This window comes from Nyctereutes procyonoides, unplaced genomic scaffold, assembly GCF_905146905.1.
Source record: "Nyctereutes procyonoides isolate TBG_1078 unplaced genomic scaffold, NYPRO_anot_genome, whole genome shotgun sequence".
Lineage (NCBI taxonomy): Eukaryota > Metazoa > Chordata > Mammalia > Carnivora > Canidae > Nyctereutes > Nyctereutes procyonoides.
The window spans coordinates 18558221-18579492 of NW_026575044.1; positions in this window are offsets into that span (position 1 = coordinate 18558221).

Consider the following 21272-nt stretch of genomic DNA (forward strand, 5'->3'; position numbering starts at 1 on the left):
CTATTGATTAGGTAAATAGAACGCTAACAAGTTGGACTGGTGAGCCAGAGAACATCAATAGCTGAGATAAGCTTGAATCAGCGACTTCTACTGGTTATAGCACAGGTAATTTGTCTTTATATTTACTTAGTATTGATGTTAAATAGAACAATTATTCATTAACTTTATAGGTTACCTCAAACCTAACCCCTCCAAAAAATTACAAGTGCTTTAGATATTAAAGAGATAAAGCTAAGCATTTTGCTTCTTTCTCATAATGGAAGGAGACCAATTGAGAACAAATAATTCCCATCATCATCTCCAACCATTATGCCCTTCTTTTTTTAAAATTTATTTAAGGGGGGAGAGAGAGAGTGCGTGCGCACGCACATGCGCAAGTGCAAGCAGGGGGAGGGGCAGAGGGAGAGGAAGTGAGAGAATCTCAAGCAGTCTTCTTGCTGAGCATGGAGGTTGATGCAGGGCTCGATCTCACAACCCTGAGATCATGATCTGAGGTGAAATCAAGAGTTGGATGCTCAACCAACTAAGCCACCCAGGCACCCCCTGTCCTGCCATTATGCCCTTCATCAAAGAGTCCCCATTTGTCTTGTTAAAAATATTTTTAATTTCAGAAAGGAGAATATGATTAGTAACTCATTTAGTCTGTCCATTCAACATAAATATCTAAGATTTCAGAATGAAGCCAGCCTAAGCTGCCATTGGTAGATTAATACAAAAGACTGATAACCCAGGGGCTTATGTTTAATCTTGGAAGATGGTTTGAAAAAAACCCACTAGCCACAGGCTTTATGTATACCTACTACACTTGGACTCTCAAATCCATTCATCTTCTTGGTACCCAGCCCCAGGATTCCTCCACATCTAATATATGTTCTTTTTCTTGTCCTGTTGAGGCTTACTAACATGGTAGAAAGGAAAACCACTTATGGGCCCAAGTTAGTAGGGATGATGCATGCATGGATAATCAAGAGATCATTTTAATCTATAAATTCTGCTTGGACCTACAGGAGAATTGTGCTAAAACAGGTCACCTGGACCCCAATCCAAAATAATTTCTGTAACACAACTGACCTATAAAATGAACAATAATCTCTCCAACTTCCCAAAGGACTGCCAAAGCAGGGTTATACTATTTACAGAAATCTCAGGTTTCCAAATTTCATCAGTTTATCCTGATTCCCTTCCTGTATCCCTGGTCACTAATCATGATTCTAATTCAAGTATTCTCTACCATTGTGGATGGATACCATGTTGGTGTTTCTTAGAATTTTCCTTGAGTTCCCTGCATGGGTAGTTTTTCCTTTGTTTGTTGATGTTGCTTCCTCTTCCTGGAATGATTTATTCTTCTTCTCCATACTCTTGAATCTCTTAACTTTTACCTTGTTACCATCTCCTAACCTTGGCTCTCAGCTCAACTATCCCTCCCTTAGTGAAGCCTGTTCTGTCTCCATTGCAGCCTAGATTTGGACTCTCTCTTATGTCTTCTCATTTCTTCCTGTATTTTCTTTTGGTGTCATTTGTAAATATATATCTGTGACATTACTTGGCTAATGTCTTCTCCCTGATAGACTGTAAGCTCTCTCAAGGCAGGGACCAAATCTGTCTTTGCACATCATTATATCTCTAGCACTTGGCCCCAGTATCTAGATCCTTAGTTCTGTCTTTCTGGAAGACAGAAAAATAGATGAATGGAAAGAGAGAATGAATGAATGAATGAATGAATGAATGAATGAATGAGAAAGGAAGACAGACAGGCAGGCAACAACTTAAAATTTTGGTCTACTCTTAGGCTTCTTCCTTCATGTTATGAACTATTTTCTTTCTGCCTAAGAGAGGTAAATTTGCCCTTTGGATGAAGAATTCTAAGAAATAGTAGGTGTGGGGGAGTGTGAGCATAAGTTGAATGTATGCTGTACCTTTTTAGAAGCACCTTCCCCACATCTTCTTGAGCAGTTCAGCTCTTACATAGGGACTAAGTCAGTTTTTACCTCTTCTTTGAAGTCTGCCTTGATAACTAGAGCCCTCACAAATGTGTTCCTTCTGCAGACTCCCAAAGCACACATTTTTCACATCAGAGAACTTGGGGCTTAAACAAGCCCAGTCTCATGACCTGTAATAACTCTACGACCATAGCCCCCATAGATGTCACTCATCTTCTTTTCCCAGATGACTCTGCTTAATGGATTGAGAAGGTTTCTTCATGTCAACTTAACATCTCTCTTTGATGACCTCATGCATTGATCCCATTCATGTTCTCCAGAGCCCCCACAGGACACCTACTCCTCTTTGCCCTTCACTGTCCTTCTGATATTTGAATATAGTTGTCACACCTACTCATTTCCTCCCATCTATTCTCCATCCTACTCCCACAGTGCCATTAATTCTATGCTTCATGTGTGTCTCATCTCCTCATATAGCCTGTATGCTCTGAGAAGGAACAATTTTCCTTCTGCCTCTTTTATATACTTCTCAAACCCAATACTTGGCTGAAAACACAGTGGGGCATTCATTGCTGAATGAAAAGTGCTTAAGTGTCATGAAGAAAGGTTATGTTGAGAAAAATGGACATTATATGGGCTGGAGGCCCGGGAAGAACAGGATTGCCCTCCTTTCCCAAGGTTGGCAAAGTTTAATTGGTCAATGTAAAGATTTTTTTACCACCCCATGTTAGGCTCTTTTAGTCCAATATAGAAACACAAAATGTTCATTTGGTAGGCAAACGGGAAATCATTTTTCTACCAATTGGTATCAGAATAAAAGACTAAAGACAACTCTCATTGGAAAGCCATAGGAACTGAGGAGACAAAGACAATTTAACACATGTAGAAAAAGATCAGGAAGGAAGGAAGATAAAGAAGGAGATAGTGTGGAATTCAGAACATGGCCAGGCCAAGAGTGCCATTTCTCTGGAATCCCCTAGTCCCAGAGGATGCATTAGGTTTAATGCAGAAAATGACTGACAAATTACTAGGTCACTGAGTGTGAAATTTATACTTTTTGCTCCTTGCTTTCACCCATCCTATAATTGTATCGACCTAAAGAGTAAAAATATTGCTATTGTCTTCTTTATTATGGCACCTCTGAAAAGGGAACTGCTGCATCTCAGTAGATTTTTTTTTCCTGGATAAATCTTTTCCTTGTGATAAATAAATTTCCTAATAGGTTCTTATTTAAATAACACGGTGCTGGGAGTGAGGCAGAAATCAAAAAATGAACCATTAAGCCTAGAAATAGGAAAGTAGTGTGCATCAGCAGCATTGCCACATCCCAAGAAGCCACATCAATTAGATACCTAATGTGTGACCCGTCACATAAACTAGTCCAGCCACACACCCCTCATGTTCCCACTATTGATTGTTGCCCAGATATTTGGAATTAAACTGAGCTTCCTAATTATCAAGCACACAGAGCTATGCTGGTCCTGCCATCAGGAGACTGAACTACAGCCTCTTTCTGAGGAATTTCCCTCACAGTGATGAACGTGCTCTCCCTGCGACCTTGGGTTATGAGTGTGTTTGTTTTATAATCAACCCTATCTGAGCCACAGGGTGTTCCTTGGAATCAGAGAAATCAGAAATAGCAACTGTTCAGTGCATCTCAGTGACATACCTTGTGATTCTGGGGCTTTATTCAGCTTGGTTTTTAGCGACATTTATTCACTTTGGAGAAAACACTCTTTAAGTCAGATTCTTACACATTTCTCTGGCTTTTTGGCCACCCCAGGTAATGGGGATCTTTCCCTGCCCTGAACTTTTTTAGAATATTGTCTGCTCTCTGGACTCTGTTTGGCTCTGCTGTCCTCCCACATTGATGTTTTAACTCATTTTGCATTTGTCTTAAGTCCTCATTGGTATGCAGCACAGGGTTGGACACATAGCAGGTGCTCAATAAAAAGTTGATAATATGCTTTATTTTTTTACTACTTCTGATTTCTTCTCCTACCTTAAGCAGTCATTGTTCCCACCATTGATGGATTTAGATGTTGCCTTTTGCCAAATTACCTGGGCACACAAAATACTTGGAGGCGGTTTTCAGGTCCCCTGGCATTTTCATTTAGCTAAGTTATGCCTAGTTAGTTCTCTTAATCTTCTTCTATGTTCCACTTCTTGCCTTTAATTTTTTACAATCTAGAGATGACAGCACCTTGGATAATTCTAGGGAAACATTTGGGGAAATGCCCAGGAGAGGAGAGTGCTATAGCCAAGAGGGGTAATGTTTGTGCAGTCTCCCTTTTCACTGCATTCACTGCACGATGTGTCAGAATTGAAATGCCTGGTGCAACCCACAGACAACTGTTGCTGCCTGTCTCTGCTTGACCTTTACTGTGTCCGGGAATGGATGTGCCGGTCTACCACCTAGGAGGCCCATTGATATATTTCTATTCATCCCCAGGAGGAGGTTGGAATGTGGCCAGCTAATTGAAACACAGAATAGGGAAAAAGGGATTGTTAGCAACATTTTTTAAACAACAGAATCAGTTTCTATCTGTGTGACATGGTTAACAGGCCCAATATGACACTTTTGGTACACTGCAAAGTTCTCGTGTGGCTGTTCTCATCTGCCTGGGAACTTATCTATGCATTCCCCATTATGTGGCTTTTCTCCCATTTGATATCATCCCCAGGCTGAAGCATGTGTTTTTGATCAAGCAAAACTTCCCAGTGAATGGATAGTCCTTCCAAATATGATCTGTGTCCAAATGGACAGGGAACATAAAGCACCTTTTAAAAGCACAAAAGCGAGCAGCCCGGGTGGCTCAGCGGTTTAGCGCTGCCTTTGGCCCAGGGCATGATCCTGGAGACCTGGAATCGAGTCCCACTTCGGGCTCCCTGCATGGAGCCTGCTTCTACCTCTGCCTGTGTCTCTACCTCTCTCTCTCTCTCTCTCTCTCTCTCTGTATCTCTCTCTCTCTCTCTGTGTGTCTCTCATGAATAAATAAATAAAATCTTAAAAAAAATAAAAAAAAGCAAAATGAATATATAGAGACATTGAGAAGAATGTAGTGAGACTCCATTATAAACTCCCTCAATCTAGCATGGATTGCATAATAAGTCTAATCTTCTATCCTGAGGCAACAACAGGTTCATCCCTGACACAGGGGGCCAGGAGCCTGACACAAATTAAAACCTCTGATACTAGCATTCCCGTCAGTTGCTGCTGAATTCAAAATACAGGGCTAAAACTATCCTGTGACTAGCCATACAAAAAGAAGATAGAGTCACATAACTGGTCTGAATGTAAAGGAAATGGGAGACAGAATGATATAGGAAACAGATGCCTCAGCTGGACTTCAAGAGCCTGAGTTATCAGTCTTTGCTTTTGTACTTCCTATGGTGTGATTCTGGGCAAGCCACTCAACCTCTCTGGGTCTCAGTTTCTTTTTAAATTAGAGCAAATTGTTACTGTCCTATCCATCTCCCAAAGCAGTTATGAAGCCATAGAATTATAGCATTTTGGAACCGAAAATGACTTTGTTGAGTCTAACATTCTTCTATTACAGATGAAATAATTGAGGTCCAGAGCTGCCAAGGCTGAATAGTAGAATTAGAACTTTAGGAGGAACAGTGGGGACCATGATCATAATCATAGTCACAGAGTGTACTAGAAGTGACCCTGGACTGAACTGGTACAGTATTTTTATTTTATAGTTAAAAAATTGAAACCTAGAGATAGAGAGGAATTAAGGGATTCAAGGGAGAACTGGGGCTGCTACTTGGGTGCTTGGATTCACTGTCATCTAGTCCAAGTGAGATGAACTATGTGCAAGCCTTTTGAGAAATCCAAATTTTCATTTACATGTACGTGAATGTGTAAAAGGACTAAATATTGTTGATGCACATTTGAAACCTTGTAAATAATTTCCATAGGCATCTCACAAACCAGAACTTCTGACTGAAGTCATCTCATCCACTCCCTGTAGGCTGTGGGCCAGTGCATCCCAGACCTGGTGGAGAGCAGGGAAGCTTCTGCCAGAGAAACTGTCTCAGTGCCCCTGATGGTGTGGCAGTGCAGATATCACTGTCAGTATGATGGTAAAGAGCTGTATCTCGTGAAGTCTACCTGTGGCTATTATGTGCTTCCCACTCAGCTGAAGTGCTCTGGGAAGGCTGTGAGGAGACCTTGTTTTGCAGGGAGCTCCCAGCTATGTGGGTATGGGGAAAGTGGGCTGGGGCACACAGGACAATGGGATGAGACCCAAGGTGGGTCTTGATAGATGCTATTATGGGGGTAAAAGTGCTAAAAGAACATTGGGGCTGAATACAATAATCCTAAACAGTCTGTCATGGGAAGGTTCTGTAGCTGTATTTATGTTTTTATAATGAGCCTTGAAAATCGAGTAGACAGTAAGTAGGACATGGAAATAGATAAAGAAAAAGGCTAAACTACAGATTCAAGGGGACTGAAGAATCAGAACATAATGCACCTCCCCATATCAAGGCTTATTATATAGCTATAGTCATTATAATAGTGTGGTATGAGTACAGGGAGATATAGAGCCAGAAACACATTTTCTTTTCTGGATTCTTGATCTATGACGAAGGTGACCCTGCAGATTTACAGAGGAAGGAAGGATTGACCCATATTTGAGAGCAGAGACAACTGGCTACCCAAATGGAAAGAAAATGAAGTCAGATATTGGATCCCTAATTGATACCCTGAATACAAATCAATGTCAGATAAAGATCTCAATATGAAAAGCAAAAAATTTTTAAGGGAAAATGTGAACAAAAATTATGGTAGGGAGGATTTTTCAATATTGATAAATTTATATTAGATTTCAAAACTCTTACTTATCAAAAGATGCCGATAAGAAGATGCCATTAGAAGAAAATTTATATTCAGAGACGATATCTGCAACTCATAAAACCAACAAAAAATTGATATTTAGAACATATATTTCTAAACAGGCAAAAATCAAAAAGAAAAAGACAACCCAACAGAAAAGGAGACAAAACATGAATATGCAATTCACAAAAGAAGAAATACAAATCACAACAGATGTACATAGAAGTTCAGCTCTTACTATCAGGAAAATGCAGATTAAACTATAGTGAGATACAGTGCCTCATCCATGATACTAGCAAATATTTTAAGGTCTGACAGTTCCAAGTGTTGGCAAGGATGCAGATTAATGGGATCTCTCATCTACTATTAATGAGAGTGTAAACTGGTGCCAGTAATTTGGACAGCAATTTGTCATTATCTAGTAAAGCTAAAGAGGTATGTTTCCTATATTCCTGTAATTTTTCTTATAAATATTTTCCCTGGATAAACACTCATAGTAGGTCAAGAACACACATATATGAATCACTGCGTAGCGTAAAACTGGAGGAAACCCACAGGTCTATCAGAGGAGGCTGAGTAAATAAACTGGAATGGTCCTGCAATGGAATGATACACAGCACTGTAAATAAATGAACTAAATGATACGTATGGATCAACGTCACAAATAAAGCCCAGAAGTGATGGCTGGCTTTCTTGAGAACTGGAAAGGCAGGTAATAAACAAAACAAAAATTTGTAGAGCTGTGCTTCTATAAAGAAGTGGAGGACATCATGTGCATGATGCAATGTGAGCTGGGCTTCTCTCCTGGACCTCTAACTTGGATGTGTGAAGAGTCATCGCTAGAGAGCAGAGATTCTGCCTTTTTTTATCTCCATCTCTCTGGCACCAATTAGAGTTCCTGCCATGGTGTAAATTCTCAATAATGTAATTTTAAATGAATGAATGAACGCCAGAACCAATTCTACCTTTCTTTATAAGGATAAGCACAGAAAGATATAATGTGCCCTTTGGAGTTATTCTTTCTACATTCACTTACTGGCCAGACGACTTTCTCTATTTTTCAATACCTCTGGGTCTTTATAGAGTGAAACTGCTTACTCGATCCATCCTTCTGGTAACATTTCTGGAATCTATCTCTCCCATCTTGCACCCAGAATACCTGCTTGCTGGGACTCTTCTAGATCTCACCCTATATACATTTTCATCTGGCTCTTCATTGATACCCTATATAATAAATTAGTCATCATAAATACAGAACTTACCTGAGTTCTGTGAGTTGTTCTAGTGAATTACTGAAGAGGTTGTGGTCAGCCCCAAATATGTAAGCAGCCACAAATGTTTGGGGGTACCTGGGACTTGTGGCTGGCATCTGAAGTGGGAGCAGTCTTGTGGGACTAAGCCTGAGGTCTGCACCAACTCTGGGTAGTTAGTGTCACTGACCTCAATTGTTGGACACCTAGTTGGCATCGGAGAGTTGATGTTGCAGAGTATATGGGTGAAGGAACATCTCAATGAACTGATAAGTGTATATTTATATAGTAAAGAATATGCATAGGAGACTCTGCCAGGCATTACAGGCATACTAAGAGTAACAAAAACAACAACAGAGATAGTGACAAATTTTGACTAGAGAATTACACAGAGGGCTTTAACATACATTGACCCTTTTCATCCTATGAACAAAATGGGAATATTACATCTTATGAGATTTAGTGGACCAGCAAATTGTAGCTGCTTGTATGTGCAGATTTCATCATGAATGTTTGCTTTCTTAGCAAAGGAGAGCCTTATAATAATGATGAGCCACCCACACTCTGGGGACTATAGTTTCAGGATCCCTGAGGTCTCATATAATCAGATATTGCTATCACACAAAATCTGGCCTTGTCATAACCTCACAAATTATCCCTTCTGGATCCTCTATGCAGTTTGTACAGAGAATGACTTTATATTTTTTGATATCATGATACCTGGAATTTCTAAGGCTTTTTGAATAAGCAGAAGGAACCACAAGGCCATAATCTGACTGGGTCAGGGACTCAGGAACCCTTTCAAAGGCCTCATAAGGGGAGGGAGAATGCTTTCAGCAGAAATTAAATCATAGCATTTTATTTTTATCAGATACTTGCTATCATTTCCCCCCTCCTTTTGCTGCCATGAAAATTGAGAAACTGGGAATCCAATTACAAAGGCGAGATAAAAAGGAAAGATAGTAAAACATTTTAATTGGATGGAGGAGACGCTGAACTGTGTTCTCCTGCTCTGTGCTGCAAGTGTACTGTGTGTGTCACAGCAGCGGGGGGGGGGGGGGTCCACTGGAGACACGGACAGTAAGGTGACACAAGAAAAACACGAACCACTATGGGAGTGTTCGTATCAATAAAAGGACCATCATCACTGCATTTCAGCCCCCTAGCATTATTGATTTCCCCCGACCACCTGAACCAACATACTGACAGGCAGAATGTAGCCCAAATAAGAAAGACCCAGCTACTCTGTGGTACCCATTTCAGATATAGATTCTCAGAGCAGGAAGAGAGACTGTTATTAAACAAATTTAGATAAATGAAAGTAGCTTTGCTGAGTTGGGAGTTGGGGGTGAGGAAGCGATTCCCTTGGAGTTGGATCAGGGCTTTCCTTAGGAGAAAAAGCAATAGAGGAGTACCTGGGTGGCTCAGTCAGTTAAGTGTCTGGCTCTTGGTCTCAGCTCAGATCATGATCTTGGGGTTGTAGGATGGAGCCCTGTGTTGGGCTCCATGTTCAGCGTGAGTCTACCTGAGAGTCTCTTTCTCTCCGTCCGCCCCTTCCTGCTCATGCTCCCTCTCTAAAGTAAATAAATAAATCTTAAAGGAAAAGGAAAGGAAAAACAACAGAATCACAGACAAAGGTTTTCAGCAGCACTGAAGGACAATCTGATAGGCCTACTTTGAGTAGAGGTATGGACTACTCCTTGGGGTTACAGGTTGTGAGAGTTGGTATCACCCAGATCTATGTTATGATTTTCCTAAAGTGGCATGCAGAGACTAGAACTTTTGGTATCTGACTTCATACTAGTGCTTTCTCCAGAATCCCCTTTGAAACAAATAGTGGTTATGGCTTGTATTTTTTCAGTCTACCAATTATTGCACAGAAAGTGCATTTCTAATTCAGAATCTCTTGTCTTCCAAGAGATCAAGAAAGTTGTAGTCTCATTTTTACCACCTAGCATCTTTAGGACCCAGAGCTCACAAATATACCTTGAATTATCTATGTTGGTGGGACTTTTCCATCAGCTATTCCACAATGTGTCCCAAAGACTCCAAACTTGAACCTTAGTGCTTCTATTCAAGATATGCTACCCTCATAACCAGGATAACCAATTCTTTAATTTTTCAAGGATCTTCTTGCTTCATTTTACCTTCATACACTCTGGAATGAAAGTACGGTGAATACTTACACCTTCATTTATGGATGGGAAGGTCATGTTATCTCCCGAATACTTCCTAGGGCTGCTGGGAAGAATGAGATCGCATATGGAAAATCTTGCCACCAGCACATAGTAGTTTATCAAAAAATACTTGCTAATCTAAATTGTTGGCCCAGAGAAATGATTGCTCAAAACCACATAAGCAAAACAGGGAGGGAGCTGGTTTTCTTACTACTGTGTAATTGCTTCTGGATAAGTCAAAGTTCAGGGAGCAAAACATGTTCCAGAAATGCTGCTCTGAGAATGTAGGGCACCACACTGGCTACAGATGAACAGGTCTGAGATAACTAATCAAGGTACGATCAGAGGGACTTTTCCTGGATAGCTTCTGTGATCTACCAGGTCACCCAAAGGAAACTGCTGTGCCCAGGTGAACCAGAACAGAAATGTCTGATGGACCAGGCTTCATAGAATGCAGCTTTAATCATGTCTTCTCTGTGCTTTAATGCACCAAGCGTAGCTAAGTTGACCACATGCCTAGGACAGAGACAGTTATATCTGTTGTTCTGGAATTATTATTAATGGTGCCCACTTCTTTCTAATAAGCTTTTTCTTTCTTTTACTTATCATAATTATATGATCGCCCTACTCATAGATTACACCTGCTCAGCTGTAATTCAACGCCTCACCAATCTGCCAAAAACCTGCCCACACAGCCTGTTCTCTTCTTTCTTCTGAGTATCTACTGGCCAGCTGATGGTCCTTCCACTGTCCACAATCCATGCCACATTCTTTTTCATCTACTTTTATTATCTGTAATTTACTTCAAAATGCATTAGGATAGATAGCATAATGGGTGCATAGGTATTAACTTTAATCTATACTCTAGAGACGATTGATTAACATTTATAGTTCCTTAATCAGGAAGGAATACACATTCCAGAGGTGGTTAGTTAGTATTTGAAAGACTCTAATCAGAAACCATAACTTCAGAGGCACTTACAGCAGGCCTTCAGCTTTCTTTATGTCTGCTTATGACCAGTGGCTTTGTTAATTAGAATAATGGATGTTAGAAACCATTTTTTTTTCATTGACAGTTAGAAACATAAAATGTTTTTGCACTGTTTTACAGGCACTCCTGCCCTTGCACAAAGTATAAGAAGCTAGTGAGGGGAAAAAAAAAAAGAAGAAGAAGAAGCCAGTGAGAACAATTTTCTCTTCATTTTGGAATGGTATCCCTAGGGTTAGGAATCCAAATGGGTCCAGTGTCTTTATTTATCAGACTAGAAGATTACTGAAATCCTGCCACCAGAACATTGCTCCATCTGTTTCACTATGTGCTTTTGTACGAGGACAGAGGGACATGACCCATGCTGTTTACAGCACAGGTTATATGACTGTTTTCATACCTGCCTGCAAATAAACTTGCTCGTGTATGGCGGAATTGAGTACTCTATAAGAAGCCTGATTACCGGTAAATTATAATGTGGAAGCAAGTTAGTAGGAAAACAGACCTATAGGCCTCTCCTACTTCTAACTTTGGAGGCTACCAGTCCTACCAAAAATAACTTAATACTTGGCACACGTCAGTCTGCAAACAGCTCCGTGCTCTTTTGCATGTTGTTTTCCCTACTAGATTGCCTGTTCTCTCCATCCCCCATTCCAATTCATTTCTATCCTTTAAAGCCCAGTTCAAGTACCCGTCAAAGTCCAAGGACCTTCTGACTAGTCCAGTCCTTTGGATTCCTATTCTGAACTCTTATACCACTTAGACCTAGACACATACAATCTAAAACATGGGGTTTTCTTTTCTCTCATTATTATTTCTTTCTCTAATTATTTTTGTATATATACTTTTTTTAAAATGTACTATAAACAGCCTGGTTGTGGAGATGTGTTCTCCTTCCCTTGGACACCTTTAATGCCTGACCCAAAAGTAAGCATATATTATATGCTCAGTAAATACTTGCTGGCCAATCTACTTAAGGACCTGAGCCTCCATGTATTTGGACAGGAGGTAGGGGGAGGCCAGTTGAAAGATGCTGAATTCTGGGCTGTGGGTTTCGATTTGGTGGCAGAGGAAACTGGGAGCTATCACAGGCAGTTATTGTTACATTTCCATGTGAAATATGGGGCCAAAGGAACAGTCCCAGAACATCTGTCCAGGGCTGGAGGCCAATGCATATCCTCCAGATGTTACTCAGGGATCTATGAATGTACTCTTCCTGCTCTATTGGCAAAGAGGTAACAGAGGGGAGGAGGCAAGATCCGAGGGGAAAACTGATGAAATAAAAGAGACATTATAAGGCACACCTTCAGAGAGCAGTCGATTTATAGGTTCTGAATATTGCACTATACATATTAGCATTATAGAATCTCAGAGTGAGAAAGGGCCCTTAGAGATCATCTGGTCCAACCTCCTGCCCAATGCAGAATTATTAACTATGGCAGGCTGATGTTAATAAGGATCCCCTGCCACTTCCTCTGGAAAGCTCCATTTTTCAAGGGTCTCTTGCTCACCTTTATATCCGCTTAGGCTACTGCCCAGAAGACATTTTCACAGTTCAAATACTTTTTTATTTTCTTTTGGATTTGCTTCTTTTGAATCTGTTTTCCTTACCAATAAGGTGACACAAAAGCAGGCGGTCCAGGTGGTTTATGCTGTATCTCCTTCACCACCCTCACTTTTCTAATTAATTGGTCCATTTTCAAAGCTGAAACTGGCAGGCGCTTACTTCTTTAGGGTCTCTCTGTTCTTGCCAAAAACAGCCATGTTAAAAAACCTATTTTATGGCTAGGTTTTCCAAAGTTACAGCCTCTCTCATTCCAACCAGCCTGGCAAGAAGGAGGCCAAAACACAGATTAAGCCATTTTCTCCTCATTATCGCCCCATTAAGCTTACAAAGATGCTGTGGAAGCCCAGGGCTTCATCTACCTGTTCTGGCCAGGGAGCCAGGAGAGTTTAGCACCTTCCTCTGAAAGAAGCCATTAATTCAATGAGTCAGGGAAAGGCCCCTCCCCTCCTGGCTAGAAGAGGAAACCCTACAAGTGAAGTGCAATAAATCCTTGGCTGCTTGGAGCCCTTGGAGAATTCTGGTGAGGCCAGTGTTCCAGGTAGCTTAGGATGACTTCTTCAGACTTCAAAATTCAGAATAATTCCAGCTATTCTGGAAGAAATTTCTACAAAGTATTTTCTGCATTTCCATGTCTTCTTAAATAAGAGTATCCTAACTATCCCTTGATCCTTTCTTGACTGCTGAGGGTCATCTGTATTGACACCAATTCTACTGGCTTCAATGAATCCTAAGAGTTGTACAATACCGGTGGTCACACCCAGAATGCAAAATGCTTTAGATTCTTATGTCTGAACACAATAGTTTTTAGGTCTTCTTCCTTTACTGCAATCAATGAATTTACTTTCAATAAGATGTCCTCAAAAGGACATCTAATTTATACACACAACATGGATGAATCTCAAAATAATTATGCTGAGTGCCAAAAAGCTAGACAAAAAACTAACAAACAAACAAACAAAACAGATCTGCATGGCATGATTCCATTTATATAATACTCTACAGAATGCAAAATAATCTATAGTGACCAAAAGAAAATCAGTGGTTGCCTGAAGTGGGGCAGATTACAAAGAGACATAATGTTTTGGGGGTGATGGTTATATTCCTGATTTTGATTGTGGTGGTGGTTTCAAGAGTGTAAGTACTTGTCAAAATTTATCAAATTGTGTACTTTAAATAAATGTCACTTATTTTATGTCAATCATACCTCAAAGAAGGTATTTAAATAGGTAAGTAAATACGTGAATAAACAATAAATAAAAGCCATCCACTTGTTCTCTCAAATTCTGTGGAGTACTCAGGAATGAAGGCAGGAGGTACTTGCAGGAAGAGAGAGGCAGAGGGAGGCAGCTGGAACATGGCTTTCTGAGCAGATTCCTTCTCAGCTACCAGTGGAGCACAGAAGCACCTGGTTTGTGGTGCGTGGAGCTCACCATTTACTGAGTGTTGCCTCTGTCAAGGGCATGCTCTTGGTATTTCACTTATTCCTTACCAGAAGCCCGAGAGGTAGAGGTGCAAATTTTATTTTACTATTTTGTACACAAAAGAGAGATGAAGGCAAAGTGGGTTTGGAATATGAGAGATGATTTAAAACAGACATTCAAAAGATGCTTTCTAAAGTTCTAGGAGTTTACAGACCAAGACAGATCCACAGAGATAAGTACATTTATGTGGTATTGTGACCAAAATGCTTAATGACTTTATTTCTTATTCTGTGCTAGCTGTAATGGGAATTTGGTACCTGCCCCTATAGTAAAAAAAAAAAAAAAAAAAAAGTTATAAGAAGCTAAAAAGAAACAAAACCCAAAACAAACAACTAATATATGGGGCACGACACACCATTCCCCCAAATATCTATCACCTATGCACCCTAGTTCTATTGGCAGGTGTGTAAACAACATTAATAAAGGATTAATAAAATATTCTCATCCAGTAGGCAAAACAAAATGCAATTGCTATTTGGATTCCTAATATGTAGACTTACATTTGCAATAAAAGGCGATAACTGGGATTCCACTTTTACATTAGCTCTTCTATTGTATCACTTATTACATACAAATCCTGAAGCAAACAATTCAGCAGTGGCCAGGCCTCAAGGGACAGAAGCAAGGGAAGAGAATGTGGAATAAACCAGAAATATTTCCTTTACCTTAAATTACTAGTTTTTGTAGGAAGAAACTGCAACTAATATCAGAACCTGTTATGTATCTTCATAGTGTATCATATATACCACTAGGTGTAATAAACTATATATAGCTCTCAGTTTTAAAAATAGGCTCAATCAATCTCAATAGACACTTTCATCAAGTTAAAGAACTATTTCAAATTTTGCTATGAATAAGTGTTGGTGCTGGGTGGGCTAGTATGTAGCTCAGTGCCTGGCACTCAATAAACATTCTTTAAATTAAAGAATGGAGCCAAGATCATGTTGCTCAGAATAAGCACAACCAGTCAAGCATTACATTTTTTCCTTTTTTAACAAGGCACATTAAGGACTGATGGGCTATGAGTTTTTACCCCTTCGAACTTGCCATTGTCCATAGCACAGTGTGGTGCTCCTCAGGAGCCTTCAATAAAGATTCATGGCCTAAGTGATTGCAATTTACTGACTCCATGATTTTTCTCAGGACCAGTGCTGGGACAGGTCCTCTGTTATTTTCTGTGTATATTCTAGAATATAAATTACACTGCCAATGCAAAATAAACGACATTAAGCCATGTGCTGAATTCTAAGGAAGTGCCCTAAAAATGCCTTCACATAGACCCTCCTTGCATTATATGTCTCATTCCCAGCCATTTCTTTCCTACTGCAGAGACTCTATACATTCACTCTTAGAGATATTCAGTCATTGGGTCTACTGCATCATATAGCCACTACTACAAATAAGGCTTATATTATTTTTTTGCCTATCTAAATATTTTCATCTCTCAGTTCCAGACCACTCCGCTTGATCCTCTGAGAAGGCAAATAATTTCTTCTGTCAATGGATATGATTCCCCAGAAGATATTGATGCATTTGGGAGTATAATTTGGCCAGGGAAGGAGATAACCTGAAACCACAAACCGCCCTAAACACTCTATTATTAACAAAGAGAAAAAGGCCGAATTGAGTTGGAGAAAAGCCTTGCTGAATGATAAATTGCCAGACCCTGTGTAGCTCAGGAGGTTTCACCCCAGCTGCATTTTTATGAATTCTTGAAGAAAGAACTTTGAAATGGAAAGTCTAATAGTTAGGATTTGAATGGCTGCATTTGCTCCCTAAGGTGGCCGGAGTCTTGAGAAACCTGGCTAAGAAATTCACCCTGTACCTCTCCCCACTCCTGACCCTTTAGGCTGCTCTCCTCATGCAAAATTGCATCATTCAAATTGCTGCCAGTACTTTTATTCCAGTTTAAGCTGTGGACTTAGGGTAGCAGCTATAATTCCAGAAACGTCTCTGGAAGCAGTTGTCATTCTGGGTGAAGACTCTGACTCAACTTTGCGTTTTTTTAGAACTCTGGATTTTTTATTCTCCTTGAGTTATGGTTACCTATTTGTTTTATTTCCTCCCTCTCACTACCTTGGAAGCCTCTTGAGAGAAGTTTTTACAGTATCCATCCATGTCCTTGATCATTAGTGGACACTTATTATACCTTTGAAACATGGAATTGACTGTCAAGGGGAAACCTAGCAGGATGAAAATAAAGTGACATACTGGGTGATTACAATGTTACAGCTGCCCTTGACTTTAGAGGAAACATTTTAGAAGAGGGGAGGGAATGGAGTAGATTTCCAAGGGGGAAGGATTTACCTTCTATAGACAGGTACTTCAGACCACCTTCTATAGATAGGTACTTCAGACCACCCAGCTACCACAGATAGGCACAGATGATGTGCATCACTGTTAACCCCATGTGCCATCTGTGGCGAGGAAGGTCCAAATATGGGCTGAGCCCCAGTGATTAGAAGAGTTCAAATCACAGTTATAGATAAAGGCTCTGGTGTCTGGGATGTGCTTTAAAATATTCCAGATGGAACTGGAGGGTATTATGGTGAATGAAATAAGTCAACTGGAGAAGGACAAACATTATATGATCTCATTCATTTGGGGAATATAAAAAATAGTGCAAGGGAATAAAGGGGAAAGGAGAAAATGTGAAATATCAGAGAGGGAGACAGAACATGAGAGACTCCTAACTCTGGGAAATGAACAAGGGGTGGTAGAAAGGGAGGTGGGCGGGGGTGGGGGTGACTGGGTGATGGGCACTGAGGGGGGCACTTGATGGGATGAGTACTGGGTGTTATTCTATATGTTGGCAAATTGAACACCAATAAAAAAAAAAATTCCAGATGGCTCAGCAGTTTAGCGCCACACCACCTTCGGTCCAGGGTGTGATCCTGGAGACCTGGGATTGAGTCCCACATCAGGCTCCCTGCATGGAGCCTGCTCCTCCCTCTGCCTGTGTCTCTGTCTCTTTCTCTGTGTCTCTCATGAATAAATAAAATCTTAAAAAATAAAATAAAATAAAATATTCCAGAAAAACAAAGATTTTGTTTTTGTGTTTTGGTGGGGGGAAATAGATGAAACAAGAATTCAACAATGTCGATAATTATTCAAGCTGGGTGATGGTATGTAGGGCATATATACTATTTTTGTGTATATTTGACAGATTAAGTAATTTTTTAAAAATTAGCTGAAAAAGTAAGACAAAAGAAAGTTGCCCTTAGAAACTGGCCAAGTGGGGATCCCTGGGTGGCTCAGCAGTGTAGCACCTGTCTCCAGCCCAGAGCGTGATCCTGGAGTCTGGGGATCAAGTCCTGTGTCAGGCTCCTTGCATGGAGGAGCCTGCTTCTCCCTCTGCATGTGTCTCTGCCTCTCTCTCCCTGCGTCTCTCATAAATAAATAAATAAATAAAATCTTGAAAGAAAGAAAGAAAGAAGAAAGAAAGAAAGAAAGAAAGAAGAAACTGGCCAAGCAAGGTAAGAATAGCTTTCTTCTGCCTGCTAGAATTTTTACATTATTTTAAAATGACTTTGTGTGTGTTTAAGTGGCTATTACAAGAAATTTCACTTTGGGTCTTATTTCATGAGGGCCCCAAGTCTGCGAATACAGAGTTAGGTGTCCATATATATTCTAAAGGGAGATGCTAGAATCTCTATTCAATAGTTGCTAGTAAGGTGGTTGTTGTGGGTCAAATTGTGTCCTCCAAAAAGATACATTGAAGTCCTAATCCCAGGTACCTGTGGATCTGATCCTACTTAGAAACAAATTCTTTGCAGATGTAATCAAGTTAAGAAGAGGATGCGGAGAAAAGGGAACACTCTTACACTGTTGGTGGGAATGTGAACTGGTGCAGTCACTCTGGAAAACTGTGTGGAGGTTCCTCAAAGAATTAAAAATAGACCTGCCCTACGACCCAGCAATTGCACTGTTAGGGATTTACCCCGAAGATTCAGATGCAATGAAACGCCGGGGCACCTGCACCCCGATGTTTCTAGCAGCAATGTCCACAATAGCCAAACTGTGGAAGGAGCCTCGGTGCCCATCGAAAGATGAATGGATAAAGAAGATGTGGTTTATGTATACAATGGAATATTACTCAGCCATTAGAAACGACAAATACCCACCATTTGCTTCAACGTGGATGGAACTGGAGGGTATTATGCTGAGTGAAGTAAGTCAATCAGAGAAGGACAAACAGTGTATGTTCTCACTCATTTGGGGAATATGAATAATAGTGAAGGGGAATAGAAGGGAAGGGAGAAGAAATGTGTGGGAAATCTCAGAAAGGGACACAGAACATAAAGACTTCTAACTCTGGGAAATGAACTAGGGGTGGTGGAAGGGGAGGAGGGCGGGGGGTGGGGGTGAATGGGTGACGGGCACGGAGGGGGACACTTGACGGGATGAGCACTGGGTGTTATTCTGTATGTTGGTAAATTGAACACCAATAAAAATTAATTTATAATAAAAAAAAAGAAGAGAGTGTGCTGGATTAGGGGGTACTCTAAATCCATTGACTGGTGTCTTTACAAGAAGAGATGACACACAGAGACACACACAGAGGGAAGAAAGCCATGCAAAGACAAAGGCAGAAATTAGAGTGATGCATCTATAAGCCAAGGAATATCAAGGGTTATTGGCAACCATCAGAAGCTAGGAGTGGCATGGAACAGATTCTCCCTCAAAGTGTCCAGAAGGAACCAAGTGTGCTGATACCTTAGTTTCAGACTTCTATCCTCCAGAACTGTGAGAGAATAGATTTCTGTTGTTGTTTTAAGCCACCTGGTTTGTGGTAATTTGCTACTTCAGCTCTAAGAAACTAATTCAGTGGCCAAACACCAGTTTTGCTGCTGTAGCTCATTATTCCTCCTTCCTTTACCATGTAAGATGGGGATTTGGAGGGAATCAGTGAGCAGAATGGATCTCTGCAGACTTTCCAGGAAGTATGGCTCCTTCTGCTCAACTTTCATAATCAACTAGGTCAAGGGACTTCCAGGAACTGTTGGGGAGCTTGACCTGTATCCCTGGATTTTGAAGGATTCAGAGCCTGGTGCCTGATTTCCATGTGAAGATGTCCAAAGACTGTAGCAGCCTGTGGTGGCTGAGGAAGGAGTGTGGACTGTATTGGTTCCAAGTATTCCCTGTGGGCTAGAATAAAGGCCAATGGATTCTGCAGAAGTGGCTGGGCATAAGCCCTTTTGAAAGGATCCTGCTTAAGAACTGCCTGCCAGGATGAGGGAGCCACAGCAGAAAGATTCAACATCAGCTTTGCCAATAGCAGCTTGAAGTAAAAGGGAGATTCAAAGTTGTTCAGACAGAGGAGGCATCAGAGTCCAACCATTCAGCATTGGACCTTAAAAAGAATATCTTCTTAAAAAGAAGAAGAAGACAGACAAAGAACCGACAAAAGTGCCCCATAAGAGTAAGAGCTAGTATTTGTTCACCTAACACAAAATGAGCCCAATATGGTAGAATGACAGAACTTGGTACTAAAAGCTGTGCTCTTTTCATAAAATTTCCTTTCCTCTTAGAGTCTGGCATGTAGAAAAACAAATTCTATTAAGAAGGTCAGAATGAGGAAAGGATAGAAAGCCTCCTCCCCTGCCCCCTGCATTCCTGAGCTCAAGTGGTGTGGAGCTTTTCTCCACTGTTGACCCAACAATCCAATACCTCAAAATGAGATTGTCTGTTGTTACCTAAAAATGACTTGGAAAACTAGGGGCTCTGCAATATCACCAAAAACAGAGAAAGCCAGTGGCAGGTAGAAATTAGTTTGTTTCTTTCTTACACCCTACTCAACCCAGCTTGTTCAATAAACCAATAAAACTTGCTAGTTTTAGCATCTCTAAAATAGTATAAACTGCCTAATGGTAAGAGCTATGTAATATATGCCTTTAGTTATTCCATCCAAATGTCTAACAGAATCTTGGACACAGAATATCCAGCAACAATTTTATCTAGTTATACATTTCTTACATCCCTTGGGTTTTTTGACATAACACAATACCTATCATTCATACATTTTTTGAAAATGCATGAAATATTTCCATGTTGGTGGATGTGTACTATGTGTAATCTCATCTTCTCAACAATCACATAAATTCAGGAAGGCAGATATTACCCCAAACATCTAGCTCAAGAAATGAAGATTCACTTTTTCTAGCTAGTGAGTGATAGTGAAAGACTTGAGTTACGGTCTTCTTATTTCAAAGCCAATGCTCCTTTCTCCAACACAAGGTTTCCTGTAATTGGGAATGGTTTGGGGAGGAAGGGTCCTGGGTTCTGTGAGTGCATGGCAAATGATGAACTCTGGGTGGCAAGGAAAAGATTTGCCTGGTCATATCACACCCATGATATGGTACATGTGTGTACTGAGCTTGAAGAGAATATATAGTACGCTCATTTATGAAGCTCATATCCATGTTTCTGTGTCCTACTTGGGGTAGTTGGACATTTTGTCTTCCCCTAAAAATTCCCCTCACTCAAAGGCAGAGGCCAGGCCATGGCTAACATACCATCTCCATCCCTTCTCAGACCCTGGCAGCCATGCACCATCATCACTCATGCACAGAAATGTTTTCCCAGCCTCCCATTAGAAGACCATGTGCTCTGAAATGCAGCTTCAAGCCTAGTGATGGATTTTCCCCAAGCCACCCACACTCTTTTGCCTGTGACCAATTGCACAATTTCAAATCCAGCTGGCTTGGCTTAGAGGTGTGGTTGGAAGCCAAAAAAGAGTTTGTCTTGATGCAGCACAAACACAGAGAGTCACAATCATGGCTTTGGGCTCCCTAGTCCCTTGCTTGACCCCACTGAGTGAGCTGGCTATGACATCAGCCCTGTTTACTTTCAAGGTCTAGCCCATACCCAAAGATTCATCAACAAACCTGGATCTGACTCAACTTCAGTCACTGGAATCCAAAGTTATTTAATTCTTTGAGCCTCAGTTTCTTCATTTGTAGAATACTATAGTTATCTCATTTTGTAGTTCTGTTATGAAGATTAAAGGAGATCATATATGTA